Source organism: Diabrotica virgifera, chromosome 7 (assembly GCF_917563875.1).
Source record: "Diabrotica virgifera virgifera chromosome 7, PGI_DIABVI_V3a".
NCBI classification, from domain to species: Eukaryota; Metazoa; Arthropoda; class Insecta; order Coleoptera; family Chrysomelidae; genus Diabrotica; species Diabrotica virgifera.
In genome coordinates this window covers 71,853,439-71,872,517 of record NC_065449.1, presented here as the reverse complement: position 1 = coordinate 71,872,517, position 19,079 = coordinate 71,853,439, and the positions used below count along the sequence as shown (strand labels likewise).

The window sequence follows — 19,079 nt, the reverse complement described above, 5'->3', positions numbered from 1 at the left end:
GTAATTGTTTCCTTATTTTCAGTGTCCTCATCCTGTGTTAGAGTGTCGGCTATTATGTTGTCTTTCCCTTTTTCCCATATTAATCTTCTGTCTTTTTCCTCCGATTTTTCACATACTTTTATCGTGTATTCTGCATCCTCGTTTTCATATGCCTCCTCTTCAAATGCCACTGTTTCGATCATATCTTTTTCGCTTTCATTTTTTTGCTTTATTTCTTCTTCTCCTGCGCTCGTCTCTTATTTTGAGGAATCCCAGGTTTCCTTTGTTTCTGATACTCTCAAATTTTCTTCTTCTGGGCTCAACTCTTCTTTTGAGGAGCCACAGGTTTCATTTTCTTTTGTCTTTTTCTGACTTTTTCTCCCTTTTCTTCTTTGTCCTTGCTTCGTTGCCAAATTCATTTCCACTGTTTGTTCTTTACCTGATTCGTCCGTATTTTGTTTCTCCTGTTCCTTGTCCTGTTCTTCTTCTTTTTCTTCTGTTAGATTCATCGTATTATTTTTAAAATTTATCACTACATGTTTTTCTGCCAATTCGTCAACTCCTACTATCATGTCATGTGACATGTTTGGCATTATTACACATTGTAGTGCATACATCTTCTTACCCAGTCGTACCATTACTCGTATGCCTTCATTTATAGTTGCCAATGTCCGTTTGTTTGCGCCCACTAAATTTACCCTAGGTATTTTGTAAATTAAATTTGTTAAGTTAACTTCTTCTATTAGTTTTCTGTTGACCAATGTTATTTCAGATCCAGTGTCTATCATAATTTTAATTGGTTTCTCGTTGATAAATCCATCCACAAATTTTAAATTTACTCCATTTTTCTTTTCGTTGTTTCTTGCCAATTTAATAAAATCCTTGGGGTTACAAAAGATTCCTGTTTGATTTTTGGTTTTTAGTGAGCGCCGTCGTGAAAAAACGCCGGTTGCTCATCGTTGTTTATATTTTCGTCATAATGTCTCTCTCCGTCATATCCATCTGTCTGGGTATTATTTACTTCTCTTCTATTTTCTCTTGGTCTGTCGGATCTGTTTCGGTTTTCTCGATATCCCTGTTCATTTTGTCTACCATTATTTCTGTTTTCTTGATTTGAGCGTGTGGTGTTTCTATTCTGGTATTCTCGATTTCTGTCCTCATTCCATTGCCTATTTCTTTGTTCATAATTTCCTCTTCCGTTGTCTCTATTTTCGTTTTCCCTTCTGGGATTAAAATCTCGTCTTGTATAGTCCCTCCTATTTTCATTTCTATCTCTGTACTCCTGTGTTTCTCGGGGCCTGTAATCTTCTCGCGACCTTCTTGATTTTCTTTCTCTTAAACGCAATTCTCTTATTTGTAGGAATTGGCAAAAACTATCTATGTCTTTGTAGTTTTGCAATGTGATATGGTCTTCCAGCGTTTCTTCGAAATGTCTTGCAATCAGTTCGACTAATTGTTCTGATGAGTAATTATATTGTAAATGTTTTGCGTTATAGTAAATTTGTAATGCATATGTCCTTTCTGATATACCCATCCTATCATTGTATTTCCCATTTTGCAATTCCTTGTTAATTTCCAATTGTTGGACTTTTCCCCAGAAATAATTCAAAAATTTTTGTTCAAATTCTTGCCAACTGTCAAATTCTTCTTCTTTGCAATCGAACCATAGGCTTGCTTCATTTTTGAGATGGTTTCTGATAGTTTCTTTTGCTGTTTCGAAACTTCCGATGTGCTGTGTTTTCTTTTTCAAGCTATTTATGAACGGCACTGGGTGTAATCTTCTTACATCCCCGCCAAACCTTATCTTCACGTCATCTGTGCTATTTATAACCATTTCTCTTCTTTCTCCTACATTTTGTTGAATATTGATTTCCGCAATCTTTCTTTCCATTTCTTCTCTGATTGCTTGAATAGCGTTTTCCAACTTGTTTTCCAAACTTTCCATTTCTTTTTTCTGGCAATTCGTTAACTCCTTCATTTTATTTTGAATTTTCATTTCTTGTTCTTTCATGTGGTCCTTCATTCTCATTTCTTGTTTTTGCATGTGATCTTTAATTTTCATTTCATACTTTTCTATGCGTTCCTCTATTTTCTTATTGTTCTCTTCTATCGCTTGTTTTGTTTCCTGTTGATTGTCATCCATTTTTTTCTCCACTTTATCCATTTTCTGATCCAATTTTTGTTGTGTTTCATCCATTTTTCGATCCACTTTTCGTTGATTGTCATCCAGTTTTTGTGACTGGAGTTGCATCAGTTGTAATAGTTTATCTATTCCTGATAATTCTTGCTGTTCTGATGCCATGATTGTCGTGTCTAAAATATCTTCTTGGTTCTGAATGTTCTTTTTGTTTTTTGTTGTCCTTGCTTTGGCTTCTTGTCACAGACATTTGTTTTCAAGAAGTATTATCCCCGCCAAATATGAAATTTTACTAGTATGTTACCAAGACGACTTTTTTTTTACCCAAATATTATAAATTGTCAATAAATATATCAAATGTAAATATCGTAAAAATAAAATATTAAATCAGTTATGTAAAATTTGTACCTAAAGAGATCTAAAATTTTATGTTATCAAATGTAAGTATCTCACTTTTTACCACAGGCATATAAATTTTCAAATACCGGCTTTACTCTTTCTATCCTTCAAATTTGCCACTAGAAATACTTTACAATGCTTTCCACGTTGGACGACAGTTGATGTGATCTTGATTATTGATATGAGATAATATTCTTATATGTCACTTAATTTAATCAATGTATTAATACTAATCTAATTAATTAACCAGATCACATATCAATATGTTTTCAATCTCAGGGCGAATTATAAATTAATTACTTACTTTCGTGGCTTCTAAATATTTCTTAATGGTTCCTAATCGGGATAGAAAAGAAAAGAGTAAAAAAAATACACATATGGGTTACAATTATAATCAAAATATTTTTTATTTTATTTAAAAGGCAATAAATGCTTAATATTTGCTATTTCTTATTATTCTTAAACATAACATTTACAAATGGGAATCTTATTTCCTTTTGGTTTTCAATTGAAAGTTTTTATTAACATTTAACTATTAGGAGTTATTAGGAACAACTCTATTTAAGTTTGATGAAGCTTTTCTGATATTATTGATTATGTTATTCAATTTTTTATGTGGAATTTAATACGAAAAACCCATACATTCATGTCCAAACAAATGAGACTGACCTTTTCCTGGTGAACTGAAAATGTCCTCACACAAGACCCGTTTCCTGCTATCCTTGGCTGCGATCAAACCTCGTCCTGGCTTCCAGTAATGTTCTCCTTTGAAAAACTAGCTCGTATAGCTCTCGTTCCTGCGTCTGTCGTGATGCTGTGTTCTACCTTTCTCGAAACTGCTATCAGCTACCGGGACACTCTTGGCTCAAGGAGGTTCTTTTACTCTCGACCTGGCCTACTTCTCGTTCCACGATAGATACTCCACACTCACGGAACTACATCGGCTTTCTCACTCTCCGTACACTACCGTCTACTACTCGACTTCACTTCTCGACAGCTCAAAACATTCTGATCTCACTTTGTCATTCATTCACCTACTTTCTAAATATCCCTTCCAGATTCACAAATCAATCTTCCACCACCAACTCTCATTCGTAATATTCCTCAAAACCAATTTTTAATCTTTCTAAATATGCTTAATGGATTTCAAAAGAAAATATTTAATTCCCATTCTAAAATACTTTCTAACTATTTACAAATTTTAATGACCTATTCTCTCTTTCAAATGAGTCTTATTTAGCATAGGCTAATGATCGAAACCTTCCGCGAAAAACGATAATGAACTATCATCTATTTCACTGAGTTTTATTTAGCATAGGCTGTTCGCTGCAATATTTAATGAAATGTCCTGAGACGGCCCTGCCTGCGTGCATATATGGCTTATTAGCGACATATTCATTTTTTAGTTAGTCTGTTTGTTGACTTCAAAGAGTTCACACATGTCTTAGTAATAAAAATATATACAGTCCACTTAGTCAGCAGTTTTATTCATTGGGAACACAAGGTTGCACGTGGGCATCCTAACATTGGTCCATTCGAGACAGATCAAATTTCACTATAGTGCCGATGTAAATTGGTCAAGGGAGCAGTTAAATTAGATTACACTAAGACATACATCGTCAACGTGGTGACGGTGACGTAATAAGTGAATAGTTTTCGTTCAAAATTGGGTGAAGTCAACAAGTGGGACTCAAGACGGTTAAGTGTTTTGCTTTACAAGTTCAACGGACGGAAAACAAAGATCATAAAGACGGCAGTTGGAATAAGCGGATCAAGTTTCAGCTAATAGTGGCATGGTATACGTCGATAATAAAATTAACAGTGGGTGAGCCAATATCCTATTTATATTTTCCTTAATTTCATTCGATAAAAAACAGCATAATTTGGTCTGTGTTTATTGCATGTTATTCATTTGTCATAGGTAGTAAATTTTGATTTTAATTACTTTTATTTCCGGAGTTTAAAATTGGAGAATTTAATTTGATAATACATTTGGTTGATTTAATAATTATTGGTTTTAATAAATTATTTTTGGTTTATAATGGGTGATCTAACAGATTTAGTTGCTAGAAGGGGTGTAATTAAAGGTCAATTAAGCCGGTTTGAAACATTTATAAATAATATAAGGGATAATCAACTGCGATTCATAGAATTACGTCTTCGCAAATCGAAATGTGAAGAAAATTGGGATAAATTTGCAGACATTCAGTCAAAAATTGAAATGTTAGACAGTTCAGGGAAACAATTAGATGAAAGGGTTAGTTTCGAAGATAATTATATTAGGATTATTGCGTTAGCTGAGGGTAAATTACAAAATTCATACGATGGTTCTAAAAATGCGGGTATTAGCAAAAACACGGAAAATCGGGCTCCAACGGAAAGAGGAGCATTGGTAAAAAATACGGATAATCGGGCTCAAACGGAAAGGCGGAATCATAGGGTAGAAAGCTGTACTATGCCAGGTTGCAGTGCTTGTGGTAGAAAATTTAATATTCTGCCACATATTTCAGGGAATTTCGGTATAAACAATTCGGACTCGGTAAACACAAATGTGGCTAGTCGCGGGACACCACAAACGGATAATAATACGGTTACGGAAAATACGGTTACGGAAAATGAGGTTACGGAAAATACGGTTACGGAAAATCAGGTTACGGAACATACCACTGCAGGAAATGCGGTTACGGGAAATGTGGATACGGGAACCCGGGTTAATAATAATAATACGGCAAATAATACGGTAAATCGGATTAACTCGGGTAATAATAATGATAGGGAAGACACTGCTAAAACGGCACATAATACGGGAAATCAGGTTAATAATAACAACACGGCAAATAATACGGCAAATCGGATTAATTCGGGTAATAACAATAATAGGGAAAGCACTGTTAACACAGCGGATAATTCGGGAAATAATTATAATGAAAATTCGAAGGCTCAAGGGAATACAGAAGGTACGCGGACTTGTGAACAGGATATTGTTCACAGTTACAAATCGGTGAGGATATCGGAAAATACGGATTCAAGGGAGATTTTATTATCTACGGAACAGTTACAAATAATGGAAAAATCGGGAAAATTAAGTGACTGTAAAGCATTATTAGACGGTGCTTCAAAATCAAACTTTATGACTAAAGAAGTATGGGAAAAGACAGGACTAAAGTCCTTTAAAGTAAATATACCGGTAAAAGGGATAGAGTACAATTGCACAAACATAAGGGATTCGGTTAACTTAACGGTGTGGTCTAAATGTAATAGTTTTCAAATGGATGGTTGTTTCTTAGCCATTGATAAAATTTCTGACGTTCTACCGTCACGTAGCATGGATTTAGTAAATACTTTTAAAATTTCGGAAAATATTACTCTAGCGGATACTGAGTTTTGGAAAACAAAAAAAATAGGTTTGCTACTTGGAGCAACTGTATTTTGGTACTTACTTTGTATAGGGCGGTTCAAGGTGAATAAAGAGGGACCTTTTATTCAAAAAACCAAATTGGGTTTGATGGTATCGGGGCTAATACCAGGGGTTAATGACCAGCACAAAAAACGAAGTTGCAATTTTACGGAAAATAAAAATATTGAAGCACAATTAGAACGGTTTCGGAGCTTGGATGAATGTGAGGAAGCTACACCTCATACAGCGGAAGAACGAAGATGTGAGGAATTATTTAAAAATTCTAGGGAAAGAAACTGGGAAGGCAGGTTTATTGTGAAATATCTATTTAAGGATAATGTGGATAAGTTGGGCCAATCTTATGACACGGCGTTAAAAAGATTTAGTCATTTGGAAGGGAAATTAGAAAGGAACGCCGTCATGAAGCAGCAATATAATGATTTTATGAAGGAATATATCCAGTTAGGGTACATGTTCAAGATTGAGGATGAGAATCAAGTCTCACAAGCGGCTCATTATCTTTGTCACCACGGGGCGTTCAAGGATTTTTCTATCACTACGAAATGTAGGGTTGTTTTTGACGGTTCTGCGGTTAGCGATTCGGGAATCTCGCTAAATGATACTTTAATGACGGGTAATAAATTACAGGATAATTTATTTAATATTTTGTTACGGTTTAGGGAACATGCTATAGTCATTGTTGCTGATATAGCTAAGATGTACCGGCAAATTTTGATTTATGATCCAAACGGGGAATTTCAGGGAATTCTATGGAGATTTTCAACGAAAACCGAAGTAGGAGTTTATAGGTTGAACACGGTCACCTACGGGTTAGCTCCATATAGTGTTTTAGCGGTTCGATGCTTATTAGAGTTAGCTAGGGAAAAAAGGGATAAATATCAAAGGGCAAGTGAAGTTATACTTCGTGATTTTTATATGGATGATCTAATAAACGGTACAAACACGGTTGAAGAAGCTAGAAGTTTAAAAGGGGAAATAATTAGTATTTTGGATTCAGGATGTCTTCCATTAAGAAAATGGAAGTCAAATCATCCAGAGGTTCTTATGGATGAGTTTAATTCGGCAGGAGATATAGAATATTATCTAGCGGAAGATGGGATTAATAAAACACTTGGATTATTATGGAATTCAAAGGAATATGTTTTGCCTTTTAGAATCACGATTGCTACAAGAAAAGATGAGGTGTACAAGAGAGGCTTTCTATCGGTCGTAGCTCAAGTATTCGATCCACTGGACCTAGGTAGTCCAGTGATGATAAGGGAAAAATTAATAGTACAAGCATTATGGCAGATGAAATTGGGATGGGATGAATCATTACCTCAGGAACTTCACTCGTCCTGGAGCAGGTTCAGGGATAAAATGATGGCTCTGGAAGAATTAAAAATAAATCGAAAAATTTATTGTGAAAACCCAACGGATGTTCAACTTCATTGCTTTACGGATTCTTCCGAGGTAGCTTATGGAGCGGTTATTTACATAAGATCAACGGATGCTAACGGTACGCATAATGTAAATTTAGCTTGTTCAAAATCTAGGGTGGCTCCTTTGAAGTCAGTATCCTTGCCAAGACTGGAGCTATGTGCTGCTCTTTTAGGAGCAAAATTGACTAAAGAGGTGATTAAATCTTTAAATATTAGGTTTACCAAGGTAAGACTTTGGACGGATTCCACGATAGCATTGGCATGGATACGGGGAGAACCGTGCCAATGGAAAACTTTTATAGCGAATAGAGTAGGGGAGATTCAACGGTTAACGGATAAAAATTCTTGGGGACATGTTAGGTCAGAGATAAATCCAGCGGATGTTTTATTAAGAGGAATAGAACCAGAGCAATTCAAGTATTTTAGATGGCGGTGGAATGGTTCTAATTTTTTAAGACTGCACGAAGAAATGTGGTCTAAAACAGAATCAGGTGTTAAGGTAGAGGAGCTGCCAGAAATTAGAAAGCCAAAATTGGTATTTTCTCCAATTGTGGTACAGGACATATTCGGTAAATATTCTAGTCTTAAACGGTTAAAAAATGTAAGAGGTTGGATATTTAGATTCTACAAAAATTCTAAATTAAAAAGGAAACAAAGGGTTTTAAGTAAAGTTCTCTCAAGTGACGAACAAGAAACAGCTTTGAGACGATTAATAATATTATCGCAGAAACAGAGTTTTTATGAAGACTGGCAAGCTCTGAAAAAATCAAAAGGGGTTTTGAATTCAAGTAAAATAATATGTTTAAATCCATTCTTAGATGATTCGGGTATAATAAGGGTAGGAGGAAGAATACAGAATGCTGAGGTAGGGTACGACCAAAAGCATCCGATTATACTTTCGAAATCACATAAGTTAACAAAACTCATAATACAAAACGAACACTATCGAAATTTGCATGCGGGTGCGCAAACGTTATTAAATATTGTGAGATTAACCTATTGGCCTATATCGGGTAGAAGCGTGGTTCGGGATATATTACGTAAGTGCATAACGTGTTTTCGGGCAAAGCCATTGCATCTTAAACAAAAAATGGGAAATTTACCGGCTAGTCGCATAACTCCTAGTAAACCTTTTGAACGGTGTGGCGTTGACTATGCAGGTCCGTTTCATATAAGGGCTCATAAGCTTAGAGGGCAAAAAATTATTAAGGGGTATTTGTGTATTTTTGTTTGCTTGGTGACCAAGGCTTGTCATTTGGAGTTGGTCAATGATTTAACTACGCAGGGATTTTTGAATTGTTTTAAAAGATTTATATCCAGAAGGGGTTTACCACGGGATATATATTCGGATAATGGAAGTAACTTTGTAGGGGCTAACAACCACTTTCAGGATTTATTTAATTTTTTACGGGATAGGGTAAATCAGTGTACTTTTGCTAGATACTTATCTGAATTGTCTATTAACTGGCATTTTATACTAAGCTATTCTCCACATTTCGGTGGTTTATGGGAGGAAGCTGTAAAATTGGCAAAATATCATTTAAAAAGGGTTGTTGGGGACACTAGTCTCACCTATGATGATTTGAATACGGTAATTGCGCAGACTGAAGCCTGCTTAAATTCCCGTCCTTTGACCCCTCTTTCCGAGGATCCTACTGATTTTAATGTTCTCACTCCTGATTTTTTTAATTGGCTGTCCATTGGTGGCGTTGCAGCAGGAGAACATTCTACATCTGAATCCGGGTCGTATTCAAAGGTTTCAATTGGTAACGCAGATGATGCAAAATTTTTGGAGTAAATGGTCCAAGGGTTATCTGGCAAATTTGCAAGAAAGAAATAAATGGCGTTCTTCAGCTGACCAGATTAAACCCGGACAAATAGTAATTTTGGAGGAGAGTGGGGTACCACCCATGAAATGGTCTTTGGCAGGGGTAATGGAGGTGCATCCTGGAAAGACGGTATTGTGCGGGTAGTGACGCTCACAACGAGTAATGGACACTGTATTAAACGTGCGGTGGCAAAAATTTGCGTGTTACCGATGGATAATTAGCCATAGGGGAAAGAGAAATTTTCGTTTATTTTAGGACATCATTTTTGGTTTTAGGTTATATTGTTGCATTATTTTGTTGGTATAATAGGAACTTTAGTTTTAGTTATCTTGAAAGACTGTGCTTTCAAGGAGGGGCGGCATGTTCGCTGCAATATTTAATGAAATGTCCTGAGACGGCCCTGCCTGCGTGCATATATGGCTTATTAGCGACATATTCATTTTTTAGTTAGTCTGTTTGTTGACTTCAAAGAGTTCACACATGTCTTAGTAATAAAAATATATACAGTCCACTTAGTCAGCAGTTTTATTCATTGGGAACACAAGGTTGCACGTGGGCATCCTAACATAGGCTAATGATCGACCTTCCGAGAAGAACGATAATGGTACGCGTCATTCACTTTGTTTATCTAAGCACATTGTTCCGAGTTTCGTACGCTTATTCTAATCACTTCTTAAAATTAAATATAACAATTTGTTGTATACAGGGTGTTCTAAATTTATATGCCCGTGGTTGAGAAAATTGAAAATATTTTATATTAAATTGAATTTTGTTTATAATTATCAAATTTTAATTTTTATATCAAATAGAAATATAACAATATATATTTTTATTAATTTTTTTTCAAATGATGTTCTCAGAGTTCCACAGCAAAAACTGCAACATTCTTCTTTAGCCCTCTACTTCATTCGATAGCTATTTTACTATGGACTGTCCAAGTTCGTCATTCATTTTTATCTACATATTTTTTTTATATTTTTTTTAATTATTATATTTTTTTTTTTCTATTTTTTTATATATCTTTTTTATATTTTTTCTTTCTTTTTTTTTTATTATTTTTTTTTATTTTTTTTTTATTTTTTTTTTTATTTTTTTTTTTATTTTTTTTTATTTTTATTTTATTATTTTTTTTTATATTTCTTTTCTTTTTTTTTCTTTTCTTTTCTTTTCTTTTTCTTTTAACATATAACAATTTACAAGAAATACTTACTCTATATTTTACAATTACAATTTAAGCTTAATATCTAAAATATGTTTATACAATAGTCGGTATACCAACTCATTATTTTCTAATGTTAATAAATAATTTAAATTAATGGGATGGTGGACATCAGTCAAAGAATACAGTGAATTTAAAAACATATTAACTTTATTAGAGATAAGAGAACAGGTCAAAATTTTGTGTTGTAGATTGCCCAACTGTCCACAAATACATTGTGGACTATCAGCTATATTAATTTTAAATAAATATGATGGAGTAAGACAGTGGTCAAATCTCATTCTGCATATGGTTCTTATCATATCTTTTGTCGACTCCATTTTAGAAAACCAAGGTTTATCCGTTATATAGTTTCTGATTGATCTGTAGTGGTTTCCTGTATTTACGTTTTCATCAATATACCTTTCTTTCCATTCTTTCTTAATCTCTTTGAATAAATTTGATTCAATATCTTTTGGCGTACAAAAATAATGGGTTAATACTCCTTGTGTCACCGCGTTTTTAGCCAATTCATCTACCATTTCATTTCCAGTTATTCCACAGTGGCTTTTAACCCATGCCAACTTAACAGACTTTCCTTGTTGCTGAAGTTCTTTAATTTTATTTATGATATATAATTCAATGTAGTTCACTTTTGATTTAGGATTTATAGCACTAATTTTACTAAGAGAACTTTTACTGTCACTAAAAATTATAAACTTTGAATGATTTATATTAGATAAATATTTTAGTGCTTCCATTATCGCTATTAATTCAGCTGTGTATATACTCATAATAGAATTTAGTTTAAACATTTTACTAATTTTATGACTGCTATCCCAATAGGCACATCCCACACCTTCAATATTTTTTGATGCATCTGTATATAGCATACAATAATCTTTGAACATTTGTGAACTGTCGGAGATAAACACTAATTTTCTTAAAGATATAGGCAACTTGCTATAGTCCCTTAAAAAGTATACCTGAACTTGTTCCATACTATTAAAGTCAATATTATAATTTGGGTTTATGTCATATTTATAAAGTTGTTTATCATATATTGTCATTTTTGAATATAAATCTACCATATTTAGAGTTTTCTTTTTTATCCAATATTTTTCTGTCAAGTCTGCTAAAAACAGTTGATGTATTTTGGAAATTAAACTTGCCTTTTTTTCATACAATCTAACTAAAAGGTTGATGCCAAGTTTTTTTCGTCTTATATCCATCGGCATTTCACAGCATTCAACTTGTAGATTATTTATCGGTGTACTTCTTAGGGCTCCTATACACAATCTAAGGGATTTATTAATGATTTTGTCTATTTTATTTAAATGACACTGTGATGCGTCACTGTATAATATTGATCCGTAGTCGAATATAGCTCTTATATTATTTTTAAATAACAACAAAGAAATATTTGGATCTGCTCCCCAACGTAAGTGTGATACGAATCGAAGAAGGTTTATTCCTTTTTCTGTTTTTTTAACTATATTGTCTATATATTCTTTCCAGAGAAGCTGTCTATCCAGAGTAATACCCAAATATTTAACATAACTTTGTACAGGATAGGATATATTGTTTATTAAGATGTGATTGGGTATTTCTTTTCGTTTTCTTGTAAAAATACATAATTTGGTTTTGGAATCAGATATATTTAGTCCATGTAATTCACTCCATATTTTAATATGTTTGTCTCCTTCTTCAATGGATTTGACTGCATTTTCTATTTTAATGTTTTCTTGATAAATAACTATATCATCTGCAAATTGTAAAATTTTTGTTGAGTTTAAATTTTTTTCTATATCAGAAGTGTAAATTAAATATAACAAAGGGCTTAATATTCCTCCTTGAGGTAAACCACCCATCGCTACTCTTGGACCAAATGTGTTATTATTTACCGATATATAAATTTTTCTACAGTCATACAATTTTATTATTTTTTGACAGAAGCATTCTGGCAGACCTATTTGTATCATTTTGTTATATAGTATATTTAAATTAACGTTGTCGTATGCTGCTTCAACATCTAATAAAAGAGCGATTACTGAAGAATTTTTCGTAAACGCTAAATTTATATCTGTTACCAAATGACTCACAGCTTCCACAGTAGAATGATTTTTTCGAAATCCAAATTGTGTTTGTGATAATTTATTGTTTTTTTCTAGCCAACTTTCGAGCCTAAGTTTTATCATTCTTTCCAGTGTTTTTGTTATGCAGGAGCTCAATGAAATACCTCTATAAGATTCTGCTGAATCAGGATTCCGATTTGTTTTGAGAATAGGAATCACCCGGTACTCTCTCCAGTTATCTGGAATATCTTCTGATAACCATATTTGATTAAAAAAATTTAATAGTGTTTCTTTCCCTTTTTGATGTAAATTGGCCAACATAATATAATGTACATTATCTATACCTGGAGAAGTATTTTTCTTATTCTTAAGGCTTATTTCTAATTCACAGAAACTAAATGGAATTGAAAGTGGATGCATAGAGTTTTTTCTTTCCATTACATTAATTTTTGAAAATATATTATCTGGACATAATTTTCTTAAAAACTCCTCAACCCATTCTCCTTCAGTCACTGGATTTACTTGTGGTTTAAAAATGTTTTGTAATCGTTTGGCTTGATTCCACATATCTTTAATTGGTGTATTTTTGTTTAAAGTTTTACAAAAATTTCTCCATGCATTACGCTTACTCTCTAATACAACTTTTTTGGTTTTCGCTACACATTTATTATAATTTATATAATTTTGTATATTAGACTGTAGTTTAAACTTGCGTAAAGCTAGTTTTTGTTCTTCTATTACCTTTTTACAATTGTCATTCCACCAAGTTTTTCTAAATCGTGGATTAGTCCCTGTTCTCTTCTCCGGTATACATATCTTACAATATTCGTTTAATTTATTTAAAAATTGTTGGTAATTTAAATTATTATCTATTTCCATGAAATTATCAGTGATAGAAGAGAAAAGAGACCAATCCGCTTTATTTATGTTCCATTTGAATTTTGTATTTACACATTCCGCTTTATTAACATTAATATTTGACTTAATAATAATAGCAAAATGATTTGATCCTAATGTCTCGTCCACAACATCCCAATCGAAAAAATGACTAATATTTGCTGAGCATATTGTAAGATCTATTGCAGATTTATTATTGCTATTCGGTCTACGCATCAAAGTTTCTTTACCATTATTTAAAATTACAAGATTACAGTCCTCAATAGCTTCTAACAGATTTTTTCCTATAGTATCTACAGTACTACAACCCCAAACATAATTGTGGCTATTAAAATCACCACCAATTATAAAAGGCTTCTCTAGACTATTAAAAAACTTTTTCCATTCATTTAGAGTGATTTTAAGATTTGGTTTTACGTATATTGAATAAATGTTTAACTTTTTTCCGGATTGAATTTTAATTGATATGCTATTGCACAATATGTCATTAATTTGGTGAAAAGTAGGACTGTTGTTAAATTTTATTAATTTTTTCAAAAGGATGGCTACTCCACCATATCCATCATCTCTATCATTCCTAAAGACATTATAACCAGTAAAGTTAATAAAATTACTTTTTTTTAACCAAGTTTCTGATATTAATCCTATATCTATTTTATTGTCATACAAGAATTTTTCTAAATAACCCTTATTTGTTTTACTCGCATTCCATTGAAGAAATGAAACGTTAGCCATCACGAGGTAATAATAATTGTGAAATATTGTTTTTTAATAATTCCAACGTTTTTTTATCTAAATTGTGATTAATTTGATTTAATGTTGCTGAAATAAAGTTTACTATTATTTCTCCTATATTATTTTGATTATCGTTTTGTGTTTGTGTTGTGTTAGAATAAATGGGATTATTAAAATTATAACAAGGCTGACTTTGTATTCTTGGTGTTTGCAAAATTTTTCTGCGTGCTTCCATTGTTTCTTTATCTACACTACTAGAATCAATACTACTTGATCTTTTTCGTTTAGATATTGTATATTTATTTGAAGTATTTTCTTGGTCTTTACTTACTGTTGAATAACATTTTTTATATTTATTATTAGCTTCATAATATGTTATATTTTCATTATTCATAATTTTTTTAATATATTCCTGTTTTTGTCTTTCTGTACAATCTGCTCCCTTGTCAGTAGCGCTGTGTTTTCCTTTGCACAATACACAAAGTAAATTATTCGGATTGGAACAATTAGATTTGTTGTGTTCTTCGCCACATCTTTCACACCTATCTTTTCCTCTACATTGGGCACTTATATGCCCAAATCTCAAACACTTTAAACATTGGATTATTCTGGGTGTATAATTTTCCACCTCGTATATCATTTTTTCTATTATTACATTTTTTGGTATAGACTGACCTTTAAAAGTGACAATTACGGTTCCTGTTTTTACATAATTAGTATTACCATTATCTTGAATCACTTTCCGCATAATTCTTTTTACATGTAATACTTCGATTTTAATTCCAAATCTAGGTTTAATTAATGATAATAAATCATTATCTTCTATCTCTTTATCTACCAATTTTATAACACCTTTCTTTTGAGTAAAAAACGTTGGAACATATGCCTCATACTCTTTGCTTTTAAGAATTTGAGAATCAATTAATTTATTAGCACTAGCAAAATTATTTAGTTCTACCTTGATTTTATTTCTACCAACTACTGTAATTTGTGTGATATTATTTTCAATTTCAGGAACTGCACTTAAAATCAAACGGGCCGTGCCGATCCTGTGTAATCGACCAATGTTACCGTTTTTATTTTCTATGTGTACTATATAAGGTGCATTATCTCCAAATTGATATCTATGTTTTAATCTTAAATTTATTACTTTATTTAAATTTTGCTTACCTGACTTATCTGTTTGATTTAAATTTGTCAAATTTTCATCGTTATTGCAACTAAATTTGTTACTTACCTCAATAGTATTACTTGTTTGGTTTTGTTTGTTTGTTACCTTATTATTTACTCTATTGTTATTTTTATTTAATTCCTCATATTCCATCATCCCATCTCCTTCCATTTCTACATAAAATTTACCTTTATCTGGAGGTTCGGGTGGTATACCTTCCATATTATTTGTTTTCTGAAATTTAACTTCTAGGCGCTAAATTTCACACTTTCTTACAGATCACTGGTTTAGTACTTCTTTATACTACTCGTAATACTCAAAAAGTTAAGAAAAAACCTTAAAAATTAATCATTTTTAGGAGAACTTCTAAATAAACTGTTTAGAAATGTTTAATAAACAACATATCAAAAAGTTGTACTCGAGAAGTGGGTGCTTCATTTTTTATTTAACAAATGAACTACGAAATTAGATGTTTTTTTAAATAACTCCGAAAATATAAATTTTAGAATAAAACTGACTTGACCATTCAAAAATTCAGAAAATTTTACAAGAAAAACCTTATAAAAAAAAACTTAGATAAAGAACTTTCTAAAATTAAATCTGTATCTTCTATAATTTTTTAATTATAACGCTAAAGTCCCCTTCTCACAAGCATTGGCGCACTGTAAACTAACGTTCTTCGAAGTGCATGGTTGAGTTATTTTAATGTAATTCTTTAACTAATGGATCAAATGAAATTTTACAAATTGAACATGAAAGAAAAATAATTAAGCTGTCTTATGGTTATTATACAAAGAAATAAAATATATGGGCATAACTACGGTGTGGGCGGAAAATGAGCCTTACATGAATTTTGTTTAAAAATGATTTAAAAATATGTAACTAATACAGTTTTTCTTTTAATACTCTCAGTTTTGCACAATTTACCTCTCCAGCATCTTGCTAAATGATGTTTTGTTCAAAAAAAATCTCTCAAAGATTTAATTCAAATGATATGACGTCTCAAAAAATGTAATTTTTGAAATCTTCGTAGTTGTATAGAATTACCACCATTTTAAAACGGTATTACTCAAGTTTGGACAGATCTATTACAGTTTTATAAGTACTTTTTTAAAGCTTAAGATGTAGTCTCTAAAATGTACTGAATTTTTGCACTTTAGAAATGAAATAAACTATTTATTTTTAAGAAAATTAAGAAAGATACCAAAAATGTAATACAAAAACCGAAAATTACCAGCTAAAAAAATGTTTGTACAAAGTGATCAAAATTTTTTTCTGTAAAATTACCTAAAATACAGTTAATAATAAGCTTCAAGAATAATAAATGTTCAGCAAAAAAAAATTATTTATCTCTTATACAGTATGTCTGCGTAACTTGGAACCTATTGATAACTTTTTTATTATCTCACAATAAAACACTGAAAAACGTTTGTTTTTCTATACTTCCACAAAATTTATTACAACTATGTTATTACTACTGCTGTTTCGGCAAAGTGCCTTTCTCAAGTGATATATTTTACAATGTGTTTGCCTTTTTAAGTCTTTAACTGAAGAGGTTGAGGAGTGGGGAGCTGTTTGTCTCGAGTTGGTCATTCAGAATTATATCTGTATTTTTCAATTTATTAATTTCCATTGATTCTAAAAGTGATAGCTTTAGCTGATAGGCCTTAGCCTTTATTTTGAATATGTAGAATTTGAAACTCTTCATTGAAAGAATGATTATGATCTAGAAGGTGAAGTGCGTATGTAGAAGTGTCTGTTTTTCTATTGTTGAAAGCCCTTTCGTGTTCTGCTATCCGTTTGTCAAAAGTTCTGCCAGTTTGACCGATGTAAGTTTTCGGACAGTCACCACAAGTTAGTTTGTACACACCACTCTGTAGTTGCTTTCTCTTTCGGCTTTTATTGTTTTTAATATGTTTGCTTAAATTGTTGTTAGTTCTGAAAGCTGGTATTATTCCTTTCTTTTTTATGTATCTGGCTATTTTTGTTGTTATTTTGCCAGTATATGTGAGAGAGCAGAATGGAGTTCTTATGGAGTTTTTGGTTTAAAATGTTGTTAACTGTTTGTTCGTTATAGCCATTGTTTACTGCTATTTGTCTAATGATATTCAGTTCTGTCTCGAAGTTATTTTTTGTCATAGGAATTTCTGTCAGTCTATGTATCATGCTATGGTAGGCTGCTAATTTGTGTTGTGTAGGATGGGATGATGAATTGTGTATAGACTCTTCAGTTAAAGACTTAAAAAGGCAAACACATTGTAAAATATATCACTTGAGAAAGGCACTTTGCCGAAACAGCTGTAGTAATAACATAGTTGTAATAAATTTTGTGGAAGTATAGAAAAACAAACGTTTTTCAGTGTTTTATTGTGAGATAAAATGAACTTCCATCAAGTAACGGTCGAATCCATCAATTTTTTATTATCAGTTTTACGAAAAAAAGTTATTCTTTATGAAATACTCTGTATCGTATATAATCTAAGATGCAATCATTAAATATCAAATTTAAATATTGTTATACAAGAAATGTCAAAAATATGCATTTCACTCAAGAGTAAAGTACCATTACATTTCACAATATCGAAAATTGTTATTAAGAAAAGTTGTTTGAAATTAAAAAATTTGTTTTAGTGTTCAATTATATCCTTCTAATTAAAATATTGTGAATAATAAAGGCTCTTAACTCTTAAGAAAAATTCATATTTTTTACATACCTCGTAAAAAATTAAAAAATTTTGATGTCTGATGGTTGTATCTTAGATTTTAGCCCAGGGAGAGCATTTTATGAAAACTAACTTTTTTTCGTAAAAGTGATAATAAAATAGTTATCATAATTGTAATAAACTGATGATGAGTATCCGTAATTTGAGAAAAAATTTATTTTGTTTTTTCGGTTAGAATGATGTAATTGTATATTTAGACTATAATTTCAAACAACTTTTCATAATAGCATTTTTTGATATGCTGGAATATAAAGGTAGTTTACTCTTTAACGAAATTCATATTTTTGACATAACTCGTATAAAATTGACAAAACTTGATATCTGATGGTTGAGTTTTAGATTTTTGATTATTTAGAGCATTCCAATAACAATAAATTTTTTCGCAAAATTGATAATAAAAAAGTTTTCCATGTGGTTTCTAGCTACGCAGACACACTGTATAAGAGCTTCTGTATAAGAATTTTCAAATTGCAATGCCATATTCGGATTCAGCCTAATCAAAACAGAAACATATTTGATCAAAGTAAAATGATGAATTTGACGATATTTTTAAAACTTTTTATACAAAAAAATTGTTATTGTTTAAACAATTAATAAACAATTAGCTTCCAAATCTGCAAGTAGAATTTTTACTTTAGCATGTATATAAACTAACAAAATAAGTTTTAGAAAAATATAAGCTTGTTTGAATTTTTCCGAAACAATGCATATTTCCGTTCTAATTGCACTCCCCTATTATAGTTTTAATGATGTAACTTTAAATACAAGTAATAACACTAAACAAAAAATACTGCAAAAAAAAAAGAAAAATAAGTGATACATGTGTCACTTTTCTTGAACGCAGACGCAAATTATTTTGAATAAATTAATCACTAGAGCTCAGAAATATGCAAAATGCATATTACATGCATATGTGCATATTTTGGATAAATTTTATAAGTGCATATGCATTTATTAAAATTGCATATTTTCAGACTTTTTTACCTCAAACGATACCAACAGAAACAATTTTAAAGAGAAATGCTTCTCAGATCTGAACAATACATCTGAAAATTATCGTGGCACCACTTTCTGGTAACATCCTTAATATCTGCCTT

The 19,079-nt window shown here is 31.6% G+C and overlaps 1 protein-coding gene across 5 annotated transcripts in view; it reads right to left on the bottom strand.

The window, feature by feature from the left end:
• LOC114327669 (CLIP domain-containing serine protease HP8-like) overlaps window positions 1-19,079 on the bottom strand; it is a 106,799-nt gene that overhangs the window by 39,486 nt on the left and 48,234 nt on the right. The window lies entirely within an intron of this gene.